This window comes from Oncorhynchus nerka, unplaced genomic scaffold (assembly GCF_034236695.1).
Source record: "Oncorhynchus nerka isolate Pitt River unplaced genomic scaffold, Oner_Uvic_2.0 unplaced_scaffold_3523, whole genome shotgun sequence".
Taxonomy (NCBI): Eukaryota; Metazoa; Chordata; class Actinopteri; order Salmoniformes; family Salmonidae; genus Oncorhynchus; species Oncorhynchus nerka.
Window position 1 is genome coordinate 1 of NW_027037771.1, and position 22,374 is coordinate 22,374.

Genomic DNA, 22,374 nt, shown 5'->3' on the forward strand with positions numbered 1-22,374 from the left:
CTACTGGCTGTAAACTGGGCAACCACTACTGGCTGTAAACTGGGCAACCACTACTGGCTGTAAGCTGGGCAACCACTACTGGCTGTAAGCTGGGGGACCACTACTGGCTGTAAGCTGGGGGACCACTACTGGCTGTTCACTACTGGCTGTAAACTGGGGGACCACTACTGGCTGGGGGACCACTACTGGCTGTAAACTGGGGGACCACTACTGGCTGGGGGACCACTACTGGCTGTAAACTGGGGGATCACTACTGGCTGTAAGCTGGGGGATCACTACTGGCTTTAAGCTGGGGGACCACTACTGGCTGTAAACTGGGGGACCACTACTGGCTGTAAGCTGGGGGACCACTACTGGCTGTATGCTGGGGGCTTTGGATCACTACTGGCTGTGAGCCTGGGGACCACTACTGGCTGGGGGACCACTACTGGCTGTGAGCCGGGGGATCACTACTGGCTGGGGGACCACTACTGGCTGTGAGCCGGGGGACCACTACTGGCCGTAATCTGGGGGTTTAGGATCACTACTGTCTGTATCCAAGGCTCAGCCAATCGTTCACATAACAGAATGCAACCCGCGACTGATGAGAGAAGAGACAACTAATGTGCTAGTTACAGCATCATCGGCTCTCTGGAAAGACCTCGGGAGAGTAGGAAAGACCTCGGGGAGAGTAGGAAAGACCTCGGGAGAGTAGAAAGACCTCGGGAGAGTAGAAAGACCTCGGGAGAGTAGGAAAGACCTCGGGGGAGTAGGAAAGACCTGGGGGGAGTAGGAAAGGGAGTAGGAAAGACCTCGGGGAGTAGAAGGCAGTTTGTCAGTTACAGCAGCATGTCCCCTGAATGATAAAGAAGAGGTACTGTTGGTGAGAAGCCTGACCACGGGGTGAGAAGGTGATTGATAGCGTACTTCCTGAGCTGTTACCAAAAACAACTGGCATTTGGAAAGTTTGAGGTGAGGGAGAAAGTGTGGTGGAACAAGTATTTGTTAGCATTGTTAAGTTTCTTGCTCACTGGATGAATTCCCGTTAGCTAGCCACAGAGAAATGTAGATCAACATTAGCCAACTTAACTGATCAATTAATTGAGTTGATGGTGTGAAAAATTACCTGGCTAATGAAGTCAGACAGCTAGCTAACGTTACAACATCAGATGAGCTAACGTTCGTAACCTAACCAATTCACTATCGTAACTGGTATACGAATCCTTTCCGTTCCTCAAGTTATAACATGTTAGTTGATTATTGGACCCTGGCAATCTGTGAAATGTTAGTTAGTTAGTTCATTAGCTAGTTAGTTATGTGTACTGATGTTTTCCCTCTAAAGTTTGTAGTTAATTTTCAGAATGAGAGAATTAGGTGAAAATGAGGTGTTGCTTGTTAAACTTCTTATGGCTGCAATCCCGTTAACGGGATCGATATGACAACAGCCAGTGAAAGTGCAGGGCGCCAAATTCAAAACAGAATTCTCATTCAAATTCCTCAAACATGTATTTTATACCGTTTTAAAGGTAATCTTGTTGCTAATCCCACCACAGTGTCCGATTTCAAATAGGCTTTACATCGAAAGCACCACAAACGATTATGTTAGGTCACCACCAAGCCACAGAAAAACACAGCCATTTTTCCAGCCAATTAGAGCAGTCACAAAAAGCACAAATAGAGAAAATTAATCACTAACCTTAAATCCTAGTTCCACAATAAATGCTTGATTTGTTTGATAATGTCCTTTATTTATGTCCAAGTAGCTACTTTTTTAGGCGTTAGGTACACATATCCAAACGCTCATGCAGGTCCAACATAACCAGGACAACAAAAAACAGACCGATACACTGTGGTCAGTATGAGAGAGACTGAGATCCAGTATGAGGGAGAATAGTTTACAGAAATTGAGTTTAGTGTTTACTGAGTAGAACATCATTTTACAATCGCCAATCTTTTTATATAATTTTTTAAGAGAAATTAGGCAGGCAGGTTGTCTCTGGCCCACCCTCCAGGTGGGGTGGTGATAATGCACTATTAACGTTGGCAACCAAACATCAATAAACTCCACCGAAAAATAAGTTTACTAAAATAAAGTATGGTGGATAGAGTTCCCTCGGGCCCCGTTTACAATTGAAAACCATTTGGGGGGGAAATGATCCGTTCTGATCTACTTCACTCGTGGACTTCAATTGAACCAGAAAAAAAACGTGACTCCCTAAAAACACCCCACTTCAATTTAAGTGACTTCGTAGCAGGTAGGTAAAGCATTTTCATAACCTGCTACATTAATAATCCTAACCTGCGGGGTAAAGTCGTTGCTGTATTGAAGTGGCGTGTTTTAGGGAGTCCCACAAAAAACACACAGCGAATGTGATGTCTCTGATCTGTCGATACTCGATTGCTCTGGCCTGTGACTGAACGCAACAAAACCAGACAAACCGGAAGTTGCTGCTCTGCTACTAAAGATGGTAGCCAGTTAAGAATTGAGCTAATGAATAGCTTTCAAGCAAGCTATTCATCTCAATATAAAACATACAGCGCCGTAGAAAAGGACCATTAGTCGAAACTGACGAGATATAGCCTACCTGCCTTTCCACGTGGAAGAAAACGGAGGACAGAGACGTGCTAACTACGGAGTTGGCTTTTCTACAAGGAATCTGGTCAGTTGGCTAGCTTTTGTTCAACAACAGCTTTAGCCGCATTTATGTTTTTGTGCCCTTATGAACGACGAATGTTTAGTCTAGTTATGGCGGTAATGTTATCAATTCTAGTTTTGTGAGGTCCAAACAAACCCGGCATTGTGAGTATGACACGGAAGTTTATGCCCAACTAGTACTTGATAAAGATATATTTTTGTAAAACCTTTAACGTTAGAAGGTCTGATATTGCTCCGTTTTAAAAGATAAATAGCTCAAATTAACCATAACGTTATTTTTTTCTTCATGTCGATGCCTTTTAAACGTCGTTATGAATTGCTCCAAAAATTATACCGTATGAAGTTTTGTAGATGATTAGGTTGCGGCCATGTTGATGACGTCATTAGTCAGTCTGAGTTAGAGTTCAGTTCTTTACATCCGCGGAGTGTACGGAAGCGTTTAGCTGCCAAAAACTCAATTGGGATTGCAAATGGACAAATGATAAGTCAATATCATGTTTTCGATTCCTTTTCCTAACTGGTATGCATTTCCTAAAATTGGTATTTTCACGATTGAGTATGCATATTGTCTGCCAATTTGCAAAATAATTCGCAAAGTGTGTTTGATATTTAAGTTCCATGGTACTATCCAGTACAACACCGATACATTTGAAAATCAAATGTAAATGGCTTAAATGACAAATAATTTATCATGTTTGCCATTTCATTTCCTTGTTGTGATAGCATGAATTGTGACAAAAATCTAAATAATTCTCAATCGACAATGCTTTTCCATACTCTGTGGTTTAAGACTCAATTCTAATGATCAATCAAATTCGATAACTCAATTGCAATGCTTAATTTTGCTATTTTGTTTCCTCATTAAGTGTTATCGTTTTCGATCTGTGCTGATTGTCAATCAAACGCTGTGAAGCTGTGTCAGGAGAAGTGCAGTATTATCATAAGGAGACTTGGAATATGGAGGGGAAAAGAGAGGCAGGAGGTTTGAGAGGGAGGAAGAGGGTGAACTTGAGTTGGTTAAAAATGGTGGGGAAAATTGAGATGGTTTGTTAAAGAAGAATGGTAGAAAGTGTAAGTAGAGTGAGCTGAAGACAGGAGGAGAAATGGAAGTGAATGAGGGCAATGTGGGAGGGAAATGTGAATTGTTTTGAGCTCAAGAAAAGGGCGCCATTAGGCCTCCGGAGTGGCGCAGCGGTCTAAGGCATCGCAGTGCTAGCTGCATCACTATTGATCCTGGTTCGATACCGGGCTCCGCTGTTTGCTCTATCATCATTTGAGATAGGTGTAGCGTGGTTCATTCTGCATTGTGTACTTTTAATTAGGACGCTGCCACAACTGAAGGTCTGCTAGTTGAATTATTTTTATTTGCCCTGCACACGAAGAGACAACACACATTATGTTAACCATTGGCGCAGCTCTCAGGCACCTGCGCAAGTACATGGACACTCAAACACTGTCAAACACTGTCCCAAGTACTCACAAGTTACAATAGATACCCTAGTTAGCGAGCTTTAAAACTTGTAAACATAAATCTTTTATATTATCCACATTGTAACAAACTTATGGCAGCGTAGCAGTACATTGTGTAACATTACCACGGTTTTATATTGAACAATTTCGGAGCCAAGGACAACATACCTTGCTAGCTGAAGGTCAGGCAAAAGAGAACAATAAGAGGGTACGGAAATACAGATGGACCCGCGATGGACCAAACCAAAATATACAAAACTTTTACAATCACATGTATGTACAATATTGATATGAAAAAGTGTTTGTACACCAAAGAAAAACATTAGCTATGCAGCTGTAATCGACTAAAAATAATACACTGAATTATTATCATCCTTGACCTGGCCTATTTGAATTGGTCCTTGTGTGCAACTTGGTGCATCATCTGGGGAACAACATCACACTGCTACTTTGGCAACAGCAGTAAACATCAGTTGATCATGTAATTTCAGATACTTGAGGGTAGCCTCACGATATCTCAATACAAATGACACATGTTGTTTACTTGTCTAGGTAGCTACGTGCCAAATGGATCTAGCTGCCCCTCACGTATCTGAAAATACATGATCCATTGATGTTTACTGATCATGAAAAGCATGCAGCTCCTTGCTGTATAACTCTGATAGAGATACATGTGGAATAATCAGAAATGTATAGTTCTGACTATGAGCTTAAAAGAGGTGATGATATTAAAACCAAATAGTTACAAACATTTATTTAACAATCACCTGAAAACGGCGCGTAGTTGTCAAGGGTTTTAGTGGCGCTGGGTCTCCTTACCCCCCCCCAGCAGCCAAATGGAACGATCAGCACCGTATTGTGACGTTTTATTGATTAGGACCTGTTGAGGATAGTATCTTCTGACTGGGGGAGGGTTTTATTAAGAGGCCTGACGCTTGCTCTAAACATTATTAACACGCATCGCTGGCAGTACGTATTTGGTACGTATATTTCATATCAGCAAAGAAATATATATATTTTTTAAACGTTTAAATGAGTACATATCGTTTTGTAGGGTTATGGTTCCAACACGGCCATGTCTTCATGTTACATCGCTTGTTGTACTGAGGGTTCCCACACGACCGTGTCTTCATGTTACATCGCTTGTTGTACTGAGGGTTCCCACACGACCGTGTCTTCATGTTACATCGCTTGTTGTACTGAGGGTTCCCACACGGCCGTGTCTTCATGTTACATCGCTTGTTGTACTGAGGGTTCCCACACGGCCGTGTCTTCATGTTACATCGCTTGTTGTACTGAGGGTTTCCACACGGCCGTGTCTTCATGTTACATCGCTTGTTGTACTGATGACTGACTGAAGACATAGGTGGCCACCTGTGCTTATTAGCGATCTAACGTGCTCTGGACACCTGTGTGTCAGTAACTGGGGAGGAAGTGGAGTTCTTCAGCTGGAGGCAAACGCAGCGTCTGGATCTGGGCCAAACTGCTACAGGAAGTCTAGCATTTTTTTTTGTTGTTGAAAGATTCTTTCTCGCTGATTAGAGGTAATTGCATTAGGTAATTGCATTAGGTAGTTGGATTAGGTAGTTGGATTAGGTAGTTGGATTAGGTGATGAGAAGAGAACACTGGTAAATAAATGTTGTAAATCATATTACACTGTCAATACTGTGTGTCAATACTGTGTTGTGATGTATCATTCTTCTACTTCAGGTGTATGGACTTCCTGCTCTCTTCTACAGGTCATCTAAAGTGTATGGACTTCCTGCTCTCTTCTACAGGTCATCTAAAGTGAATGGACTTCCTGCTCTCTTCTACAGGTCATCTAAAGTGTATGGACTTCCTGCTCTCTTCTACAGGTCATCTAAAGTGTATGGACTTCCTGCTCTCTTCTACAGGTCATCTAAAGTGTATGGACTTCCTGCTCTCTTCTTCTACTACAGGTCATCTAAAGTGTATGGACTTCCTGCTCTCTTCTACTACAGGTCATCTAAAGTGTATGGACTTCCTGCTCTCTTCTACAGGTCATCTAAAGTGTATGGACTTCCTGCTCTCTTCTTCAGGTCATCTAAAGTGTATGGACTTCCTGCTCTCTTCTACAGGTCATCTAAAGTGTATGGACTTACTGCTCTCTTCTACAGGTCATCTAAAGTGTATGGACTTCCTGCTCTCTTCTTCTACTACAGGTCATCTAAAGTGTATGGACTTCCTGCTCTCTTCTACTACATGTCATCTAAAGTGTATGGACTTCCTGCTCTCTTCTTCTACTACAGGTCATCTAAAGTGTATGGACTTCCTGCTCTCTTCTTCTACTACAGGTCATCTAAAGTGTATGGACTTCCTGCTCTCTTCTACTACATGTCATCTAAAGTGTATGGACTTCCTGCTCTCTTCTTCTACTACAGGTCATCTAAAGTGTATGGACTTCCTGCTCTCTTCTACTACAGGTCATCTAAAGTGTATGGACTTCCTGCTCTCTTCTTCTTCTACAGGTCATCTAAAGTGTATGGACTTCCTGCTGTCTTGCCATTGACTGCATTGTTGTTGTTGTTTCCACCAGCAGGACAACATGAGTGGAGAGACATGATTGCACATGATTGCTGGATGAAATCGAACAAAGTTTACACTGTCTAACCAAGGACAATTTACGATACCTGTGTGAACGCTGTGGAATCGATGGCTCCCAAGTTAAAGGAAAGAACCATTGCGTATTGCAACGTAAAATCTTGGAGGAAATGTGGGTAAATGCAAATTCGGTCAAATCGGAGGAGCATGTAATGTCTTGGTTACTCCAACTGAAAGATGACACCAGGAGGATACAGGAAGAATCTACTGTGGCACCCATGAGTCCCAGCCAGTCTGATGATGATGCTACAGACTGCGATGAAGAATGGGACATGGAAAACAAGGATCGGTGTCTTAGCAACGGGCTGGAGGCGGAGTCAGCTCCAGAGAACCACACCCCAGAGCAGAGGCAGAGGGGTGTGAGTATTTTCCCAGAAAGTTTCAGCAGTATTTCCTTGATTCCTCTCGTTCTCTGGACCTCCTGTTCTAAATTAATTTGGAGGAGAAAGTCCAAGGAGGAACCTCAGGTAGTTTCCTTAATAACATTTTATAGCAGGAGGCCCAGAGAACTGAAAGGAGTCAAGGAAGTACTGCCGAGACTTGAGGTTTCTAAATGACTTGACCAGTAGGAGAGTTTCCTTCCTGATTTATACTGGCTCCCTTTTTGTGGTTTTCAGGACATGTCTCTCCCAGCCGCCTCCCCTCTCCCCGAGTCCCCAGGTCCTGCCTCTCCCGCTGGCACATTACTACTGGGTTTGAAGAGGGTGTCTGTGCGGCTGGTTGACTGCAGGAAAACACTGGGACTGAGTGGAACTACGAGAGGAGGAGAAGAGAAGGGATATGGAGATTCAGATTCGATGTCATCAAGTAGGAACAATGGTGTGTATTAGACTACAATCTGCTTCTGTAGCAGTTCATTGATTGGTCAATATTTATTAATTGAGGAAAATTTGCTAAATGTAATTATTCAGTGTTGTATAGCAGCTCATCTGTGTTGTATGTGGAAGATACTTCAACACTAGGTCATTAAGTACTTTGGTGCATGTGAGGAACCTTAACTTCATGTCTTTGTTTCACAGGGGACAACCCTAACGGTCGCTCGCTCAGTGGGAGGGTCTTATCATCTGGGAAGGCTCCAGGGTTGAAAGTGATCCAGCGACCTTACAGCTGTGACGTATGTGAGAAGAGTTTCACTCAATCAGGAAACCTACGAAGACACCAAACAGTACACACAGGAGAGCGACCATATGTCTGTCCTGTATGCGGAAAGAGTTTCCTTATGTCAGGAACACTGTCTAGACACAAGAGAACACACACAGGAGAGAAATCCTACGGCTGTCCTATATGTGGAAAGCGTTTCCGTACGTCAGGACAATTGACTGTACACAAGCGAACGCACACTGGAGAGAAACCTTATAGCTGCGATCAATGTGGGAAGCGTTTTACTCAAGCTTGTTCCCTGACTGAACACAAGCGAACACACACTGGCGTGATGTTCCACTGCTCAGACTGTGAGAAGAGCTTCGCTACATCGGTGAAGTTGAAACGGCACCAGCAAACGCACACAGGAGAGAAGCCTTATCGCTGTGATCAATGTGGGAAGAGTTTTGCGAGCTTATTCCCTGACTGAACACAAGCTAACACACACAGGAGAGAAACCATATGTCTGCGATCAATGTGGGAAGAGATTTACTAACTCGGGAACACTGACTTTACATCAGCCGACACACACTGGAGAGAATCCTCGTAGCTGTGCTATATACAGTTGTAAGCACTGTGAGTGGAGTTTTTGCTCATTCAGAAGACCTAGCAAGACACCACCAGAGAAAACACATGTGGGAGGGTATTCATGTCTGTGATCAATGTGGGAAGAGTTTTGCTAGTTCTGGAGACCTGATTATACACAAGCGCATACACACATGTGAGAAACAATATGTCTGTGATCAGTGTGGAAAGAGTTTTGCTAGTTCGGGAAACCTGAATATACACAAGCGTATCCACACCGGAGAGAAACCATATGTCTGTGATCAATGTGGGAAGAACTTTGCCTCATCTGGATTCCTGACTAAACACAAGCATATCCACACCGGAGAGAAACCTTACAGTTGTGAACGGTGCGAGAAGAGATGCGTTTCCAAAGGAGAGTTGAGGACGCACCAGCTTGTACACCCCAGAGAGAACTCTCTCTTCCTGTGTGATCGATGTGGGAAGAGCTTCACACACATGGGATCCCTGAATGTACACATGCGTAGGCACACAGGAGAGAAACCCTACCGCTGCGATCAATGTGGGAAGAGCTTTATTCAGCCAGTAGAATTGAAAATGCACCAACGAGTGCACACTGGAGAGAAACCCTACAGCTGTGATCTATGCAGGAAGAGATTCGCTCAGTCAGGACTGCTGACTGTACACAAGAGAACACACACTGGAGAGAAACGTTATAAATGTGATATATGTGGGAAAAGATTCGCTCAGTCAGGAAACCTGAAGAGTCATCAGAAAACCCACACAGGCAGAAAGAGAACCCGCACAGGCGCAGAGAAAATCCCCACAGGCGAAGAGAGAAGTCAAACAGACAGACTGAATCACCACCACACCTCCATCCTCTCAGGCATCTGTTCTCATGATCCCTCTGTGGATTCTGGGTAAACATCACAGGATCCTTGTATTGACTCTGGGTAAACATCACAGGATCCCCTCTGTAGACTCTGGGTAAACATCACAGGATCCCCTCTGTAGACTCTGGGTAAACATCACAGGATCCCCTCTGTAGACTCTGGGTAAACATCACAGGATCCCCTCTGTAGACTCTGGGTAAACATCACAGGATCCCCTCTGTAGACTCTGGGTAAACATCACAGGATCCCTGTATTGACTCTGGGTAAACATCACAGGATCCCCTCTGTAGACTCTGGGTAAACATCACAGGATCCCTGTATTGACTCTGGGTAAACATCACAGGATCCCTCTGTAGACTCTGGGTAAACATCACAGGATCCCCTCTGTAGACTCTGGGTAAACATCACAGGATCCCTGTATTGACTCTGGGTAAACATCACAGGATCCCCTCTGTAGACTCTGGGTAAACATCACAGGATCCCCTCTGTAGACTCTGGGTAAACATCACAGGATCCTTGTATTGACTCTGGGTAAACATCACAGGATCCCTGTATTGACTCTGGGTAAACATCACAGGATCCCTGTATTGACTCTGGGTAAACATCACACGATCCCCTCTGTCGACTCTGGGTAAAATAGCCCACTCTGTATTCCATATACAGTGTACATTGAAGGTGGCAGAGTATGAAGTGCTGCTGGATATGTACGACACCAAGTAATATTGGTTAGTATTTTGTTACAATACGAATATCCGCAAGTGATTTTAATGTGCGTTTGTGTCTGACCACGTCCACCGGGAATTCTTATTGGTCAATAGTGGCCATGGTTTTAAATTTACTAGCCTAGAATATATTGCCTTACGAGACTTTTGTCCATAGAGGGACACCATTATCAAGTTTCCTGCAGATCAGGTCATTCGGTTGCAGAGGAGTAACGGTTGTAAAGTGTTTTTTTTCCATTTTTTTTTCTCCATACAATTCAAAATGGCAGAAAATTCATCAAGGCGGCACTTCTGGTTCTGAGGCAAATGTGTTCCTTGTGAGGAGAAGGATCTATATATATATATCTATATATCTATATATCTATATTCTGCATTTCATGACTTTAGGTCAAAACGGGGGTGAAGAGAGCGCGACCTTTTCAAAGTTTGCATTTTCATTCTCTTGTTATAGCGCCACCATCTGGTCAAATCAGTGTGTGTGATCTCTAAAAAGGGCAGGATGCATCATTCATCCAAGTTTTGTCAAAATCGGGCCAGTAGTGTCAGATAATTGCGTGTGACAAACCTAAAAATGTACAAACGGGATAAACAGATAAACATGGTGCTTTCAAGATAACTGGGAACTCTGGGAGGGGGGGGGACAAGGTCAATATATTCCAGATGAGGTCATGACATTGGTGATCTGTAACGGCTGAACCGTGATGCAATAGGGGTGTGTTCCTACCCTTAGACGCTGCTGACTACTGAGAGCTCTTACAACGCCTGGATAGGTATTTCACCTATCAGCTAACCTACTGACAGCTCTTACAACGCCTGGATAGGTATTTCACCTATCAGCTAACCTACTGACAACTCTTACAACGCCTGGATAGGTATTTCACCTATCAGCTAACCTACTGACAGCTCTTACAATGCCTGGATAGGTATTTCACCTATCAGCTAACCTACTGACAGCTCTTACAATGCCTGGATAGGTATTTCACCTATCAGCTAACCTACTGACAGCTCTTACAATGCCTGGATAGGTATTTCACCTATCAGCTAACCTACTGACAGCTCTTACAATGCCTGGATAGGTATTTCACCCATCAGCTAACCTACTGACAGCTCTTACAACGCCTGGATAGGTATTTCACCTATCAGCTAACCTACTGACAGCTCTTACAACGCCTGGATAGGTATTTCACCTATCAGCTAACCTACTGACAGCTCTTACAACGCCTGGATAGGTATTTCACCTATCAGCTAACCTACTGACAGCTCTTACAACGCCTGGATAGGTATTTCACCTATCAGCTAACCTACTGACAATGCCTGGATAGGTATTTCACCTATCAGCTAACCTACTGACAGCTCTTACAATGCCTGGATAGGTATTTAACCTATCAGCTAACCTACTGACAGCTCTTACAATGCCTGGATAGGTATTTCACCCATCAGCTAACCTACTGACAGCTCTTACAACGCCTGGATAGGTATTTTCAGCTAACCTACTCTAACCCCAATGCCTGGATAGGTATTTCACCCATCAGCTAACCTACTGACAGCTCTTACAACGCCTGGATAGGTATTTCACCTATCAGCTAACCTACTGACAGCTCTTACAACGCCTGGATAGGTATTTCACCTATCAGCTAACCTACTGACAATGCCTGGATAGGTATTTCACCTATCAGCTAACCTACTGACAGCTCTTACAACGCCTGGATAGGTATTTCACCTATCAGCTAACCTACTGACAGCACTTACAACGCCTGGATAGGTATTTCACCTATCAGCTAACCAACCACATATTGTTATAGCCTGGTGAGGAGGAGGAGCTCTGCAGACCGTGTCCTGAAGTAGTTTAGCCGCGCTCTGTAGAGTAGCTATTTTCTCAAGTTTTCTCAAGGAACTTGTGACATTCCTGGATTACTCATTATATTAATGAAGTCTGATTCAATCAACAAATACGATTGTTTGTTTTATTAACAACAACCAAAAGGTTACGGGTCCAAGACTGTACATATCTGGTGGCTGTGTTGGCAAAAATCACTACATATCCCATCGTGCCAAGTAGGGAGAGGCTGCCCGTTGTCACAGTTCCAAGACCAGTCAGAAACGTCCAGCTAAACCCCTACGTCAATGACGTCGGTGGATCTTTAAACTGATCTTAGGTCTGCGTTAAGTAGCAAAAAAACAACAACAGATGGCTCGAACCAGTCATGACGATTCAACAAAACAATAAATGCTTTTCAACTTTCTTTGTCTCTGAACTTACAATAACTAGCCCCAAGTCGTTATATATTTCATTTAGCTATTTGCCTCATGACTCCTGCATACTTTGTTGACTACAAACTTTCTTTACCCAACTGTGGGACAGGCTGTTTGTTCCCACACTCAGGACTCTGACTCTCTATGGGTTACAGACTCTTGGCCTCCCATCCTATTCTAACCACCTCTCGCCAGTTTCGGTATTCATGTTACCTGATGAAATTGCTCTACAATATGTTGTTGCCATCTGATGCACATTCAGATGTCATAAATCTGCATTGCAGAGCTCTCCCTGTCCTCTGCCGTGCCTTGATTGTATTACTGTTGATGATATATCTGGAAATGTGCATGTACAGCCTGGCCCCTCTACTGTTGCTAGCCACAATTGGGCTCTGATATCTGCTTCACTGATTTCTGCTCTCGTAAAAGCCTGGGTTATCTGCACGTTAACACCAGAAGCTTATTACCTACAATGGATCAATTGAAAGTGTGGGTTCACAGCTCCAAACCAGATGTGTTGGTCATTACTGAGATTTGGTTAAGGAAGAGTGTTTTGAATACTGATGTTAATCTTTCTGGTTATCACCTTTTTTGGCAAGATAGATCTTCCAAAGGTGGGGGAGTGCTCGGTTGTCTCCAAGTCTGTCCCCAAACAATCTGATTTGCTGGTTTTAAGCATTAAACTTTCAAATAGCTCTTTGTTGACTGTTGCTGGATGCTGTCGTCCTCCATCGACCTGTACCCTACCTGCCCTAAGATCTCTCTTGGCCCCCCTTACACTAAGTCTGAATTTGTCCTGCTAGGTGACCTAAACTGGGACATGCTTAAACCACCACCTGTGTTTGTAATGGCTGCTCAGTGAAACGGCCTGTCCTGATTTGTCATAGATGCTTGCTAAAAAAACTTCTTAATGAGCAAACCTACCTTCATGAACTGGCCTCTGTAAAATGGTATAGAATCAGCTTGATCCCCTCTTTCGAAGACGCTTGGACCTTCTTTTTAAAAATATTTTCAGTGGTATTGTTAACAAACACATCCCCATACAGAAAATGAGAATTAAAAATGGTAACCCTTGCGGAGTTGCTCCACCTCAAGAAATGGATTTGGTGACAGGCTCGGCACACTCAAATAGTGTAGGCAGTTACTGAGTCGGAGGAGCTAAAGGGGCTACTGAAACTTGATACGCAAAAAACATCTGGATCAGATGATTTAGACCCTTCTTCTATAAGGTTGGAGCCCCTATCATCACCAAGCCCATCTCTGACCTTTTTAACCCGTCTCTCCTTTCTGGGGAGGTTCCCATTGCTTGGAAGGCAGCCACGGTTTGTCCTTTATTTAACTGTTATAGGCCAATTTCTAATTTACCCTGTTTATAAAAAGTGTTAGCCAGTCAGTTGATTATTTACAAGTTTTTCTTTCTTGATGTCTATAGTATTCTCGCTGGTATGCAATCTGGTTTCCTCTCAGGTTATGGATGCGTCACTGCAACCTTAAAGGTCCTCAATGATGTCACCATTGCTCTTGATTCTAAGCATAGTTGTGCTGCTATTTTTATTGACTTAGCCAAAGCTTTTGATACGGTAGGTCATTCCATTCTTGTGAGCCGGCTAAGGAGTATTGGTGTCTCTGTCTGCTCGTCATAAAATGAGTGTTTGGGGGGGGGCTATTTGCTACAGTTTTTTAAATGTTCGTACAATAATTTTTGGTAATTGTTTATCGACAAAATATTTGGCCTGGTTTGCTAACGATCTCTAAGAGTGCAGTGTATAAAGTCAGAAAATCTGCCACTGGTGTGATTACTACCTCTGAGGGTTTGGAGCTTGAACAAGTACTTGGGAGTATGGCTAGACGGTACACTGTCCTTCTCTCAGCACATATCAAAGCTGTAGGCTAAAGTTAAATCTAGACTTGGTTTCCTCTTTCACCCCACCTGCCAAACTAACCCTGATTCAGATGACCATCCTACCCATGCTAGATTACAGAGACATAATTTATAGATCGACAGGTAAGGGGGATCTCTTAGATGTTCTTTACCATTCGGCCATCAGATTTGCCACTAGTGCTCCTTATAGGACACACCACTGCACTCTATACTTCTCTGTGAACTGGTCTTCTCTGTATACCTGTCGCAAGACCCACTGGTTGATGCTTATTTATAAAACCATCTTAGGCCTCATGCCCCCCTATCTGAGATATCTACTGAAGCCCTCATCCTCCACATACAACACCTGTTCTGCCAGTCACATTCTGTTAAAGGTCCCCAAAGCACACACATCCCTGGGTCGCTCCTCTTTTCAGTTCGCTGCAGCTAGCGATGGGAACAAACTGTACAGTTTTATCGCAATCTCTTCATTCAAAGACTCAATCATAGATGCATACTGAGTTGTCGTTGCTTTGCGTAATGCCCTTTGTGCTGTTGTCTGTGCCCAATAATGTTTGTACCATGTTGTGTTGCTGTCTTAGGTCTCTCTTTGTTGTGATGTCCTTTATTTTTTAAATCCCAGCCCCCTACCTCCAGGAGGCCTTTTGGTAGGCTGTCATTGTAAATAAGAATTTGTTCTTAACTCACTTACCTAGTTAAATCAAATAAAACATTAATATCCTTGCTTCAAGTCCTAAGCTACAGGCAGGTACATTTGGGTATGTCATTTTATAGGCAAAAATGAAAAAAAAAAGGGTCCGCTGTTTAAAAATGAACCTGAATCTAGAAAATGAATGATGTCGCTTCTGCACACTGTAGACTCCACTCTGCAGCAATCTTCCAGTCGATGCACACAGCCATTGGTTGACGCATGCAACATTATGATGAAAGTCGGGAACCGAATCTCATAGGTGAAAGATATTGTTATGGGTGTAAGATGGCACAGTGATGCCACCTGTTGGTAAATGTTCATTACTGCAACTCTTGTGTTTTACCGGGGTGCTTGAGATACCCGGATGTGTTGTGAGGTACTGAACAAGACTGGTTACTCGCATCAATGCCTCTGTCTCGTCATTCAAACAGATATGTTCATTTGGCTCCCTGGTTTGCATGCTGCTGCTGCTACTGCTTTAGAAGCGCAAAACAATTATATGCAGATAATATTAAATATTTATATAAAGAAGGTGAATCCTCACTGGGGAGAAGGCGCGAAGCTGATTTTTGTAGTGCTGTAAAAAGAGGTCTAATTTGTCCAGGAAAAATATATATTTGAAGGCGCATTTCATGATCTGACATAATGGTAGCCTACTTTTTGCGCTTTACATTGGAGATAAAACCATAAGAATAAAGTATTTTGAAAGAAGAGCCGTTTCCGAGCCAAATGAGCCGGCGTTTTATTAAAATTGAATACATACCACTTTATAATAAGATCAAATACACATCTCTTATGAACTTTGGAATACCTTTTTTGTTTCACTTTACTAATTCTTGAGGGAACAAATAAAAATGCATCAAGTTTTACCTGAAGTGTAAGATTAGCTACACGAAGCGTCATCCATGTATTTATTCAAAATAGAATATAAAAACTCTCGATACTCGATTGCTGTGGCCTACGTGACTGAACGTAATAACGTCAGTCAAAGCGGAAGTGGCTGCTAAAGATGGTAGCTGACAGTCGTGCTACTTATGTAGCTTTCAAGCGATATGTTATTCTCTTAATAAACAAAATACAATATCCACAGGTCAACTTTGTTTTGACGTAAAGGATCATTAGCTGAAACTGAAGAGATATGGGTAGCTAGCTATCTACCTTTTAAACGTGGGGGGAAAAAACGGTGGGCAGACGCTTGGTAGCTACCTAACGTTAGCTGTTTTCTACAAGGTAACTGGTAAGTTGGCAACTTATGTTCTATAACCGGATGTTTTTGTGCACCTATGAACGACGTAGCTGGGTTTTCAGCGTTCATATGATACCAATTCCAGTTTTGTGACGCGCAAATAAACCCGGCAGTGTGACTGTCACAAACATTGTTGTTACTAACTAGTCCTTGGTGAATTTAGCTTTACACGTTAGCTAGCCAGATAATACGCCGTTGCAACAATGAGTGGGTCATATCAACCATAGTTTTATTTTCATGTCGATGCCTTTTAAACGACGTTGTGAAATGTCGCAAGCAGTTGATTTGGTTGCGGCAATATTGACGTGCCATGGGTGTTGCCAACTATTTTTAAGGAAGATTAGCTGGAGTACTACCGTATACACATAAAACCTAGCGGTCAAACAATGAATGTTTTTTTTTTCACCATTCCCTTTCCCATAAAGGGATTTTTAGAAACACTTAAAACAAGGGCTTTGTTTCTTGTAGGCGTACCCTGGCGTGACATTTTGATAACCGTGTAAATCTATTTAGGACATGATGATTTATCAATATATTCTGCTCTATTTACTCTTAATTTCAAATAATTCGTATCAAAGTAAATATGCAGGACTACAAGTCCCTGCAAGCTAACTTCATGTCATAACTAGCTGACACCTGTGCTAACAGGTATTGTGTCAATTTAAAATGTGCACAAGACAGCTCACAAAATTGTCAATTTAAAGAAATTACAATTGATTAATTACTACATTTAGCTAGCATTAGTTAATCCAGATATTCTTACTTTTGCATCAATTCGGCAGGCTCGTCCAGATCACCATGGCATTTATAGTTCCTTATGATAGCCACATTAGCAGCTAACTAGCATTACATTTTAGGGGTAAATACAGGCGACGATGTTGATAAGTCACCGTGTCCTAGAAAGATTTACACTGTTATCAAAACGTCACGCCAGGGTAAGTCTACACAAAACACAACCCTTATTTGAAGTGGTTCTAAAATCCCCTGTGGGGAAAATGAGTGGTACCATTTCCCTGTGTCAACTAGGCTTTCTGGGTATTATGACTCGTAGTCATAAAACCCGGAAATGGTTTAATATTTTTTCACCATGAATTTGTGCGTTTTAGAACTACTTTGTGTCGTTTTACCCTGGCGTGACGTTTTATAACCTCACAAATCTAATGGACGAAGTCACTTGTATCAATAATTAGCATTGCTAATTTTGGAGAGCAAATTGAGCCTAATATTTTAATCAAATTCACCTTTCCCTAAGATAATTACAAGGCTATCAAAGCTCATGCCAAGTTGAGCCTACACCAAACACACATTTACTTTTTATTTTTATTCACCATGTGAAAACTGAATGGCGGAAAAACTATTGAGCCATTTCTGTGTTTTTATGGTTATTATAACGTGTCAACTGTGCCAGACTATTGGCTCCTTGATTAGTCGCTAGATGACGTTTTAACGTTGCCGCGGTGACGTCTCAGAACCAATTTGCCTTATTGTTGCACAATTGCGTAGCGTTTTCTACCTCCGTTCCATGTGTTCTTTTCTGCTTCTCCAGCTCTCGTTTGCGGCAGAATTGAGTGTGAGAACTCGCTAAATGCTATCCAAACCATAGAAATCTTCAAAGGCAGCCTGAAATGTAGCTGGATTTGTCGCTAGCACCGTTTTCCAATAAAAGTAAACTGGAGGGTTCTGAAAACTCCTAAATGAAGCCACGTAGTCGTTACATTTCGCTACGGTAGGCAAATCATTGCGACATGTAATGGAAGCGGCAGATATAGGATTTGTTCAGCCCAGGTGGATTTGTCTTTTGCCTAACTTTCTTTATGACAAATGATGGTGAATAATTGATGATTGCCGTATACATTTAAAGGTACATGGGGCATCGTGATGTCATCGTTTAACTATAAGCTCCACTCCACATTTTTCATTCTAACTAATAAAACATTTTCTTTACAGGATAAGTAATTGTCCTGACTTTCAAGAATATCTGAATTGCTTTGCCTGGCTTTTTTCTGATTGGCTGGATGTAAGTTTCACCATCCAATTATTTCAGATCTATGGGAGTGCATTCTATCCATGCTGGCTTTCTCTGGGGCTACCTGAGACATCAAACAGATAACCTTGGCGTGATCCTGGACAACACCCTGTCGTTCTCAACTAACATCAAGGCGGTGGCCCGTTCTTGTAGGTTCATGCTCTACAACATCCGCAGAGTACGACCCTGCCTCACACAGGAAGCAGCGCAGGTCCTAATCCAGGCACTTGTCATCTCCCGTCTGGATTACTGCAACTCGCTGTTGGCTGGGCTCCCTGCCTGTGCCATTAAACCCCTACAACTCATCCAGAACGCCGCAGCCCGTCTGGTGTTCAACCTTCCCAAGTTCTCTCACGTCACCCCGCTCCTCCGCTCTCTCCACTGGCTTCCAGTTGAAGCTCGCATCCGCTACAAGACCATGGTGCTTGCCTACGGAGCTGTGAGGGGAACGGCACCTCAGTACCTCCAGGCTCTGATCAGGCCCTACACCCAAACAAGGGCACTGCGTTCATCCACCTCTGGCCTGCTCGCCTCCTTACCACTGAGGAAGTACAGTTCCTGCGCAGCCCAGTCAAAACTGTTCGCTGCTCTGGCCCCCCAATGGTGGAACAAACTCCCTCACGACGCCAGGACAGCGGAGTCAATCACCACCTTCCGGAGACACCTGAAACCCCACCTCTTTCAGGAATACCTAGGATAGGATAAAGTAATCCTTCTCACCCCCCTTAAAATATTTAGATGCACTATTGTAAAGTGGCTGTTCCACTGGATGTCTTAAGGTGAACGCACCAATTTGTAAGTCGCTCTGGATAAGAGCGTCTGCTAAATGACTTAAATGTAAATGTAAATGTAAATGTAGATAGGTGTGAGTAGGGCTGTTACGGTGACGTATTACCGCCACACCGGCAGTTTTTATTTTTTTTTTTTTTTATTTCACCTTTATTTAACCAGGTAGGCTAGTTGAGAACAAGTTCTCATTTGCAACTGCGACCTGGCCAAGATAAAGCATAGCAGTGTGAACAGACAACACAGAGTTACACATGGAATAAACAATTAACAAGTCAATAACACAGTAGAAAAAAAATGGGCAGTCTATATACAATGTATAGGTAGGCGAATAATACAATTTTGCAGATTAACACTGGGGTGATAAATGATCAGATGGTCATGTACAGGTAGAGATATTGGTGTGCAAAAGAGCAGAAAAGTAAATAAAAAAAAAATAAAAAAACAGTATAAAAACAGTATGGGAATGAGGTAGGTGAAAATGGGTGGGCTATTTACCAATAGACTATGTACAGCTGCAGCGATCGGTTAGCTGCTCGGATAGCTGATGTTTGAAGTTGGTGAGGGAGATAAAAGTCTCCAACTTCAGCGATTTTTGCAGTTCGTTCCAGTCACAGGCAGCAGAGTACTGAACGAAGGCGGCCAAATGAGGTGTTGGCTTTAGGGATGATCAGTGAGATACACCTGCTGGAGCGTGTGCTACGGATGGGTGTTGCCATCGTGACCAGTGAACTGAGATAAGGCGGAGCTTTACCTAGCATGGACTTGTAGATGACCTGGAGCCAGTGGGTCTGGCGACGAATATGTAGCGAGGGCCAGCCGACTAGAGCATACAAGTCGCAGTGGTGGGTGGTATAAGGTGCTTTGGTGACAAAACGGATGGCACTATGATAGACTGCATCCAGTTTGCTGAGTAGAGTGTTGGAAGCCATTTTGTAGATGACATCGCCGAAATCGAGGATCGGTAGGATAGTCAGTTTTACTAGGGTAAGCTTGGCGGCGTGAGTGAAGGAGGCTTTGTTGCGGAATAGAAAGCCGACTCTTGATTTGATTTTCGATTGGAGATGTTTGATGTGAGTCTGGAAGGAGAGTTTGCAGTCTAGCCAGACACCTAGGTACTTATAGATGTCCACATATTCAAGGTCGGAACCATCCAGGGTGGTGATGCTAGTCGGGCATGCGGGTGCAGGCAGCGATCGGTTGAAAAGCATGCATTTGGTTTTACTCGCGTTTAAGAGCAGTTGGAGGCCACGGAAGGAGTGCTGTATGGCATTGAAGCTCGTTTGGAGGTTAGATAGCACAGTGTCCAATGACGGGCCGAAAAGTATATAGAATGGTGTCGTCTGCGTAGAGGTGGATCAGGGAATCGCCCGCAGCAAGAGCAACATCATTGATATATACAGAGAAAAGAGTCGGCCCGAGAATTGAACCCTGTGGCACCCCATAGAGACTGCCAGAGGACCCGGACAGCATGCCCTCTGATTTGACACACTGAACTCTGTCTGCAAAGTAATTGGTGAACCAGGCAAGGCAGTCATCCGAGAAACCGAGGCTATTGAGTCTGCCGATAAGAATATGGTGATTGACAGAGTCGAAAGCCTTGGCGAGGTCGATGAAGACGGCTGCACAGTACTGTCTTTATCGATGGCGGTAATGATATCGTTTAGTACCTTGAGCGTGGCTGAGGTGCACCTGTGACCGGCTGGAACCAGATTGCACAGCGGAAAAGGTACGGTGGGATTCGAGATGGTCAGTGACCTGTTTGTTGACTTGGCTTTAAGACCTTAGATAGGCAGGGCAGGATGGATATAGGTCTATAGCAGTTTGGGTCCAGGGTGTCTCCCCTTTGAAGAGGGGGATGACTGCGGCAGCCCCAATCCTTGGGGATCTCAGACGATATGAAAGAGAGGTTGAACAGGCTGGTAATAGGGGTTGCGACAATGGCGGCAGATAGTTTCAGAAATAGAGGGTCCAGATTGTCAAGCCCAGCTGATTTGTACGGGTCTAGGTTTTGCAGCTCTTTCAGAACATCTGCTATCTGGATTTGGGTAAAGGAGAACCTGGAGAGGCTTGGGCGAGGAGCTGCGGGGGGCGGAGCTGTTGGCCGAGGTTGGAGTACCAGGCGGAAGGCATGGCCAGCCGTTGAGAAGTGCTTATTGAAGCTTTCGATAATCGTGGATTTATCGGTGGAGACCGTGTTACCTAGCCTCAGTGCAGTGGGCAGCTTGGAGGAGGTGCTCTTGTTCTCCATGGACTTCACAGTGTCCCAGAACTTTTTGGAGTTGGAGCTACAGGATGCAAACTTCTGCCTGAAGAAGCTGGCCTTAGCTTTCCTGACTGACTGCGTGTATTGGTTCCTGACTTCCCTGAACAGTTGCATATCACGGGGGCTATTCGATGCTATTGCAGTCCGCCACAGGATGTTTTTGTGCTGGTCGAGGGCAGTCAGGTCTGGAGTGAACCAAGGGCTGTATCTGTTCTTGGTTCTGCATTTTTTGAACGGAGCATGCTTAATTAAAATGGTGAGGAAGTTACTTTTAAAGAATGACCAGGCATCCTCAACTGACGGGATGAGGTCAATGTCCTTCCAGGATACCCGGGCCAGGTCGATTAGAAAGGCCTGCTCACAGAAGTGTTTTAGGGAGCGTTTGACAGTGATGAGGGGTGGTCGTTTGACTGCGGCTCCGTGGCGGATACAGGCAATGAGGCAGTGATCGCTGAGATCCTGGTTGAAGACAGCGGAGGTGTATTTGGAGGGCCAGTTGGTCAGGATGACGTCTATGAGGGTGCCCTTGTTTACAGAGTTAGGGTTGTACCTGGTGGGTTCCTTGATGATTTGAGTGAGATTGAGGGCATCTAGCTTACATTGTAGGACTGCCGGGGTGTTAAGCATATCCCAGTTTAGGTCACCTAACAGAACAAACTCTGAAGCTAGATGGGGGCGATCAATTCACAAATGGTGTCCAGGGCACAGCTGGGAGCTGAGGGTGGCCGGTAGCAGGCGGCAACAGTGAGAGACTTATTTCTGGAGAGGGTAATTTTCAAAATTAGTAGTTCGAACTGTTTGGGTATGGACCTGGAAAGTATGACATTACTTTGCAGGCTATCTCTGCAGTAGACTGCAACTCCGCCCCTTTGGTAGTTCTATCTTGACGGAAGATGTTATAGTTGGGTATGAAATCTCTGAATTTTTTGGTGGCCTTCCTGAGCCAGGATTCAGACACGGCAAGGACATCAGGGTTAGCAGAGGTGCTAAAGCAGTGAGTAAAACAAACTTAGGAGGAGGCTTCTGATGTTGACATGCATAAAACCAAGGCTTTTTCGATCACAGAAGTCAACAAATGAGGGTACCTGGGGACATGCAGGGCCTGGGTTTACCTCCACATCACCCGCGGAACAGAGAAGGAGTAGTATGAGGGTGCGGCTAAAGGCTATCAAAACTGGTCGCCTAGAGCGTTTGGGGCAGATGATAAGAGGAGCAG

General features: G+C 43.8%; 2 long non-coding RNA genes across 2 annotated transcripts; both read left to right on the forward strand.

Annotated features, from left to right (window-relative positions):
* The first annotated feature begins 5,842 nt into the window (after window positions 1-5,842).
* LOC115117967 (uncharacterized) lies at window positions 5,843-11,478 on the forward strand. The gene is made up of 3 exons (XR_010462174.1): window positions 5,843-7,087; window positions 7,346-7,547; window positions 7,748-11,478. It is a non-coding gene; the product is annotated as an uncharacterized LOC115117967 (long non-coding RNA).
* A 39-nt stretch (window positions 11,479-11,517) lies between these two features.
* Window positions 11,518-12,957, forward strand: LOC135566738 (uncharacterized). Its single transcript, XR_010462173.1, has 2 exons — window positions 11,518-11,626; window positions 11,669-12,957. It is a non-coding gene; the product is annotated as an uncharacterized LOC135566738 (long non-coding RNA).
* Window positions 12,958-22,374: the final 9,417 nt, after the last annotated feature.